Raw genomic sequence first — 6238 nt, 5'->3', positions numbered from 1 at the left:
GTTGCCTGGGAAACCCTGTGCCCACTGATTTTCATTTTGCTGCATTATGTACTTGTAGGTGTAACTATTTTCAGCCAAAAAATTCCCCCAAAATTCTTCCCATGGAATCAGTGCAGTGATGGGGAAATTACCTTTTATTTTCTAGAGAATTTAATCTTGGTTTTTGATCATTTCTAACAATGGGGGTGTTTCGTGTGTGTGGGTGTGGGTGGGTGTGTGGTGAAGTGGTGGAGGTTTTTTTGGAAAGTACTTACGGCAATAGAAATTCTGCTTGAGAAAGCAATATGGAAATCAGCTGCTTTAAATGCAGCTCACGTACGAAACATACATCTCCCTGCCAATGGAAAAACCCCACCAGCTCTCAAGAGAGCCCTGCTCTGATCAGTCTGAGTAGATTATCCCTTCAGCTTTAATAATTCAAACTCCCTGTCTGCCTTACAGGGAGTTTTCCTCTGGCTTGGAAGACACATGATGCTGACTTGGGAGATCCCCAGTCTGCTGCTCGTATTTTTAATGATAGGTTTGTTCTAGACACTATCTTCTTAAGGAAGAAAAAATAATTTTTTTTTTTTCTTTTTCTTTGTAGCAGGAAAACCTGTATGAAACCAAGAGATTTACATGGATTTTCACTTTCCATTTACTTGGGATTTTTTTTCCTTCCAAGTAAGAGGAAAAATTCAAGGTTAAATAGTTAAGTTATGCTAGCAGTAGAAGACTAATCAAAATCACAATTAGCCTGTTTCACCTTACAAGGTATCTTAGCACCCAAATACCCATTGTGTGCCCAAAGTATTTTCTTGATAAAAGATTTGATGCTAGTGTAATAATAAAGAAATAAAGGAAAACCCGATTCCATATTCTGCATATCCACTATGCAATTTGCTAAGTTCTCTATGTGTGTGTTCCTCTGGTGGTATTGGCAATACTTTGCTGACTTTATTGCTGCAAAGTTTTAGCTCTGGAAACCACCAGTAGTAATGATGAAATCCCAGGAAGCCCTGCTATCCATCTGTGGCCCCTGCTCTTCTGTCAGGATGGGTCTCCCTAGCCTGGCTGAGATGAGTAAAGTCAATGTGTCTGTGAGAAGTGGCGATTAGGCATGGCCACAGCATCCTTCCTGCTAGCGGGCAACTAAGTCTGACAGACAGCTACCATGAAAGTAGGAAGAAAGGTGGTGGAAATGTTGGTGAAAGAGCTCTTCATCCATCAAACTGATTTTGGTAGGTCAGTGTCCTGCAGTACCACCAGGAGGTTTTCCAGGTTTGAACACGGCATTGGTGCACTGTCTCCTGGGGTAGCCCGCGTACCCTTTGTGCGGGCTGCTTCCAGCTGGCCTCAGGAGAGGCGGCTGAACCTGCACAGCAGTGCATCAACACCGGGCTTGAACGTGTGTGGCAGGAGGGACCAGCCGCACCCTGCGCTCGCACGGGCTCTCTGCGCCCGCCTCACCCACGGAGCAGCAGCGGAGCAGCTCAGCTTGCGGAGCAGCCTGGGCTGGTGGGGCCGGGAAATGGGGTCAGCCGAGGTCTGAGCAGGTTTCTGCAGGCTCTCACGCTTCTGTGTGCTGCCCTGCATCTGCAATGCTCTCTCCTGCCAGTCGGGGCTCTGACACAGCATCCTCCTGACTGCACACCCTTGAAAATTTTCCACCCGGGGTGAGAACAGCAGTCAAGTGAATTCAGAGCAATGAATTGCTTTTCTTAGCTGCTTTTCACGTACACAATGGGAGTGACACTCATACTCCAGGTGACCACGGACCAGTGCGGTGGCTGAAAGCTGCTGAAACACAGTGTGACAGAGGCCCATCCCAGAAATGAGGACATCTATCTTCGTCCTCTTTGCAGAGCCAACCTGCCAATGGGGTCAAACAGTGTACCAGTAAGTGCAGTACTCAAAAGGAGAACTGGGTTCTTTCTCCTTTATTTCCTCTTTCTTTTCTTCTCGTCCACTTTTTTCTTTTTCTTTTTTTTTTTTCCTTCCTGTAAAACCTAATTTCTGCTCCTAAGACTGCATTTCCGCCAAGCACCACTTTATTTTCTGTCAAAGGGTGAAGAGGATCAAACCCCAACTTTTATACCAGTCGCTTTTATACCAGATGAGTGGTAAAAGCAGGACATTTATATTTCAAAATCTAATAGCATAGAATGTAAATATATCTGACTGTCAAATTCACTTCTGTTGCTATGTACAGATTTCGATGAAGGGTTATGCAGCTCCTAATACTTCACGGAAAGAAGTGATATTTTTAGTTGTTTCAAGTCCTTGTTTGAATACATCTGTTACTTTCATTTATCCAATTTTTTTAACATACGTTTTCTACAATAGATGTATATTTGATTTCTTCTTGGCAATGATGCAGTGTGGAGATTTGGTTTCCATACAAATATATTACATCTTCCAGGGGAATTTAAAATGGCTAGCAACATTGCTTAAGCATAGAAATTCGTTTAGTAAGACAGATTTATTGGAGCAGTACTGAGTTAGTTGACATAACATATAACACACAGTTTGATATTGCCTTCTGCCCTCTCAGCTTTACCAATATTGAGTAGATTAGCTTGACCACGCAATAAGCTGTGCCTGCAATTTCCTCTTTTATGGGCAGGTTAAATGAAACACAACAGAGCAGTTGTGCTGACTATGCTTATAGAGCATATTTGTCTGGGCAAAATAGAAGCCTTTTATTTTCCATGCCCATACCCTATTCCATTGATGACACTCTTTTTTTGACACCTGTTATTTTACATGCTGTAAGTTTTCAATTTACATTTCCAGTTAAGTATATTACTGCCTAGTATATTACTAGTTAAAAAGTAATTGGGTTATGGCAAACTTTTCTTACTTGAAGTGTTCTGCTTTCTTTAATAAAATATTTGTGATTAGGTTTTGCTTTATTTGGCACTCTTTTTGTCTTATTTCTCCAAAGCAGAATGTCACCTGAATTTTCATATTTCCTGTCAGAATTGACAATACACTGCTATGGGTAAAAAATGTTAGCAAAGGATCCAAATGATACAGAAAAGTAGAGGATTTTAAAACATTGAGTTTTGAAAAACACACAGAAGACAGTAGGAGATGAGATATAAAGGGATACAAATATTCGAGAATATAAGAATAATATAATTTCTTCAGTGCTCATAAGTTTTTCCTTGGTATAATAACAACTGAACCACTTCTGAGATAGATAATGGCTTAGACATTGCATCAGGTCTTGCTATTTTATCGTATACTAGTAGTCTGCATTGATAGTAGTCAGCAAGCCTAATTGTTTCTTGAATGTGGAAGAATACATTGCCAATATATACATAACCTGAATCTGGCCATCATAGTGTAACTTGGATAAACTTTTGTGCATCTGAAATGGAGATGAGGGTCTTTGCTCATGCTACTGAAACTGGACCAGAAATTCAAGGGAAGTGTTTCACTCCAAGAATTAGTTATTCAGATACCAAGAAATGAGGCCCACCTAAAAATAATTTGTATCTAGTAAAACTCTCTGACTGCAAACTGACTACAAATGTATTTTGTGCTAAGATTTGGGGCTTTTACACTGATGGAAATACTGCACATCTAATAAAAACAGACAGCAAACATTTGTACAAATTAACTACTGCCATTTTCTATCCGTTATGTTCTTCAACCACACCCCCTTATCTTATCTCCACCCCTCACTCTGAAGCGCCTTTCAACCATAGGAATGTAGTCAAAAAAGACATCCAGAGTCAATTAGAGGTATCTTTCTCTTAGCATGGGTTCCATTGTCCTGGGCAACCTCCAACTCTGAGCAGCTGGTACCAGAACTTCCTCAAGGTGCAAATTGCCAAAGGTTGGTCCTGCCAGTGCATCTCACATGTCTCTGCTTTTGCATGCCTTTGCTGTAGGTCTTCCCACCAGAGTTATTACACTGCTGCTGAGAATAATTCTGCTCATCTTTAGTTCAGTTTCACCCAGCTGAGACTAGTTTTCATCTCTTTCACTGGCCTCCGCATTACCTCTTAATGTTCTTAATGTACTTGCAGTCCTCTCTGTCAACCCTTAGTGGTGGGACCTGAGAGTTATCCTTTCTTCCAAGAAGATAAGTGAATTTCCTTACTTTCTAATAGCTCCTGGAGGGCTGTTGGGCCTTAGGCCCTTAGGCAACAAGTCAGACTGCAGCCACAGGCATTGAGAAACCCAAAGAATTAATGATCCTCTTAGCTGATTGTCAAACTACTCAAGCCTCTCAGTACTCTCTAGCTGCTCTTTATTTTTAGAAGAATTATATTAGTGTGCCCACTCAGCTATGGCTAAGATGATGTCAGTTTAAAAGTCAAAAAACTAAGATCTTTGTCATCCGCATAGTGGTTCAGATTGTGTCAAAATATTCTGTTTCTCTGAAGACAAGACAATTACCAAGATTTGGATACTGAGGCTTGCAGCCTGCCCAGAACATGGCCACTGCAGCCCTCCAGCTCCTCTTGCTTTGTGTGCACAGTGGAGGCTAAAATTGCCATTTCACTTCTCTTCAAGGGGATCTGTTTTACTGAGCATTTACCTAATCTCTGGTAAAACAGCAGAAACTTCTGCTTTGGCAAAAAAGCACAGTAAATGCAATTAAGGATGAAATTTGTAGCACCAACTGAGAATGAGGAAAACAGTGGATTAGGAGACTGGAATGTACATGTGCAGCAAAGTTGCATCAGCACAAGGTTTTGTTGACAGCATCTTGCTACAGACCTGAGCACCTCTAGGCAACTTGTCTGTAATTTCAGAATCTCAGCAACATTTGTGCTTTATAAATTTAAAATTTGCATTAGCAACTTTCTGTATATGTGTGTAGTGAACTGCCCAAAATGAGACCAATTCTTCTAGGCTGAAAATTCCAGCATACTCTACAGACCACAGGCTGACCCTGATTACCTGTTAGGAGGAAATAGGCACTGTCAGTGACTCCACACCTGAATGGTGAGGGCATCTGTTGTGGCCCATGCTTTTATATTAAACATGATAAAAACATCCCAGGAGCAGTAGTTCAGTACTACCCAGTTCTTTCTGACTCAGCAAAGAAAGAAGTTACTCCAAGCATGATGATTTGCAGCTCTTGCAGCTAGTTCCAAGCTATATCCTGCTCCTAGGAGTTTTTCTTTTAATGTGACAAATGAGTAGAAGGCAAGAGGTTAAGCTGGTTTAAATTCTGTTTCATATCTTTTTCCTAAGTAGGTCAACTGACATAATGATTATTTCTGTCATCAGATCCCACAATAGAGCCAAATAAAAAGAAGACATTTTTCTTATAAGAGTAGATAAAATAAACAATATTCATTTAAATGCATTCCTTAATCTTAGCAGAGACTTCAAAGAGACTGTGTCTATTACTGATATAAAATTCAGAGAGTAAAAATCAGATGTATCTCAATTTGCAACTGCTGCATCATCACACAGAAGTTGGGGGAGCACTGTAAAATAGTAAATGTTCACCCCACATGCAAAGCTCAAGTCAGTCTGGTTGCCAGGCTCTTTCTCACGTGATCACGATCCTAGTTTTTTCCTTTATCCCCTCATGGCAACTGCAATAATAGCAAAAATTAAGGGACATCTAAGTGGTGGAAAGAAAGACACCTATTCCAGATATTCAGAGAAAAATCAACTTGATTGATGATGTCTTTGTGCTGGAGACAATGCAAACACATTTGCAATGACGAACAGAAGACTGAAGGAGTGCAGTGCATCCTCTGTGTTGTTTGAGGAGCTTGTTGCAAGACAAATTACAGAAGAGCAACTGACGAGTTTAAGAAAAAATAATCGGGGGCTTAGGGACCATTATTGCTAATTTAGATAGTAAGACAAGTTTTTTCTCATTAAAAGAGGCTTTTCCTGGAGTCCTGTGCAAATAGGAGTTTGCCCTTTGGAACCTAAAGTTATGAGATGGATACAAAAAATATGACTTCTTTTTCTTTACTTTCAAACAGTGCTGTACTTCAGAGTTTGAGTTATGTTGATTTTTGGACAATGATCAGCTTTCATATAAATAGTTCATATTGACACATGATCAGATGTTTCAATGTGTGGAAAAAAACTGATGCTTTTTTCTTTATTTTTGCTTTGGTATTTTCCTGCTTTTACAGTCATGACAGGCAATGACCTTAGTAGCCTGCAATTATAATTAAGTTCTGGGGAACAAGGACTCGGTTTTCTATTACTTTTAAACTTCACAAGTTGTCTTCCAAGTTGTATTGTCATCAAACCTGTTAATTAGCTG

This window comes from Cyanistes caeruleus, chromosome Z (genome assembly GCF_971803275.1).
Source record: "Cyanistes caeruleus chromosome Z, bCyaCae1.hap1.1, whole genome shotgun sequence".
Lineage (NCBI taxonomy): Eukaryota > Metazoa > Chordata > Aves > Passeriformes > Paridae > Cyanistes > Cyanistes caeruleus.
The sequence above is the reverse complement of the archived record's forward strand: the minus strand, read 5'-3'. Positions refer to the sequence as shown.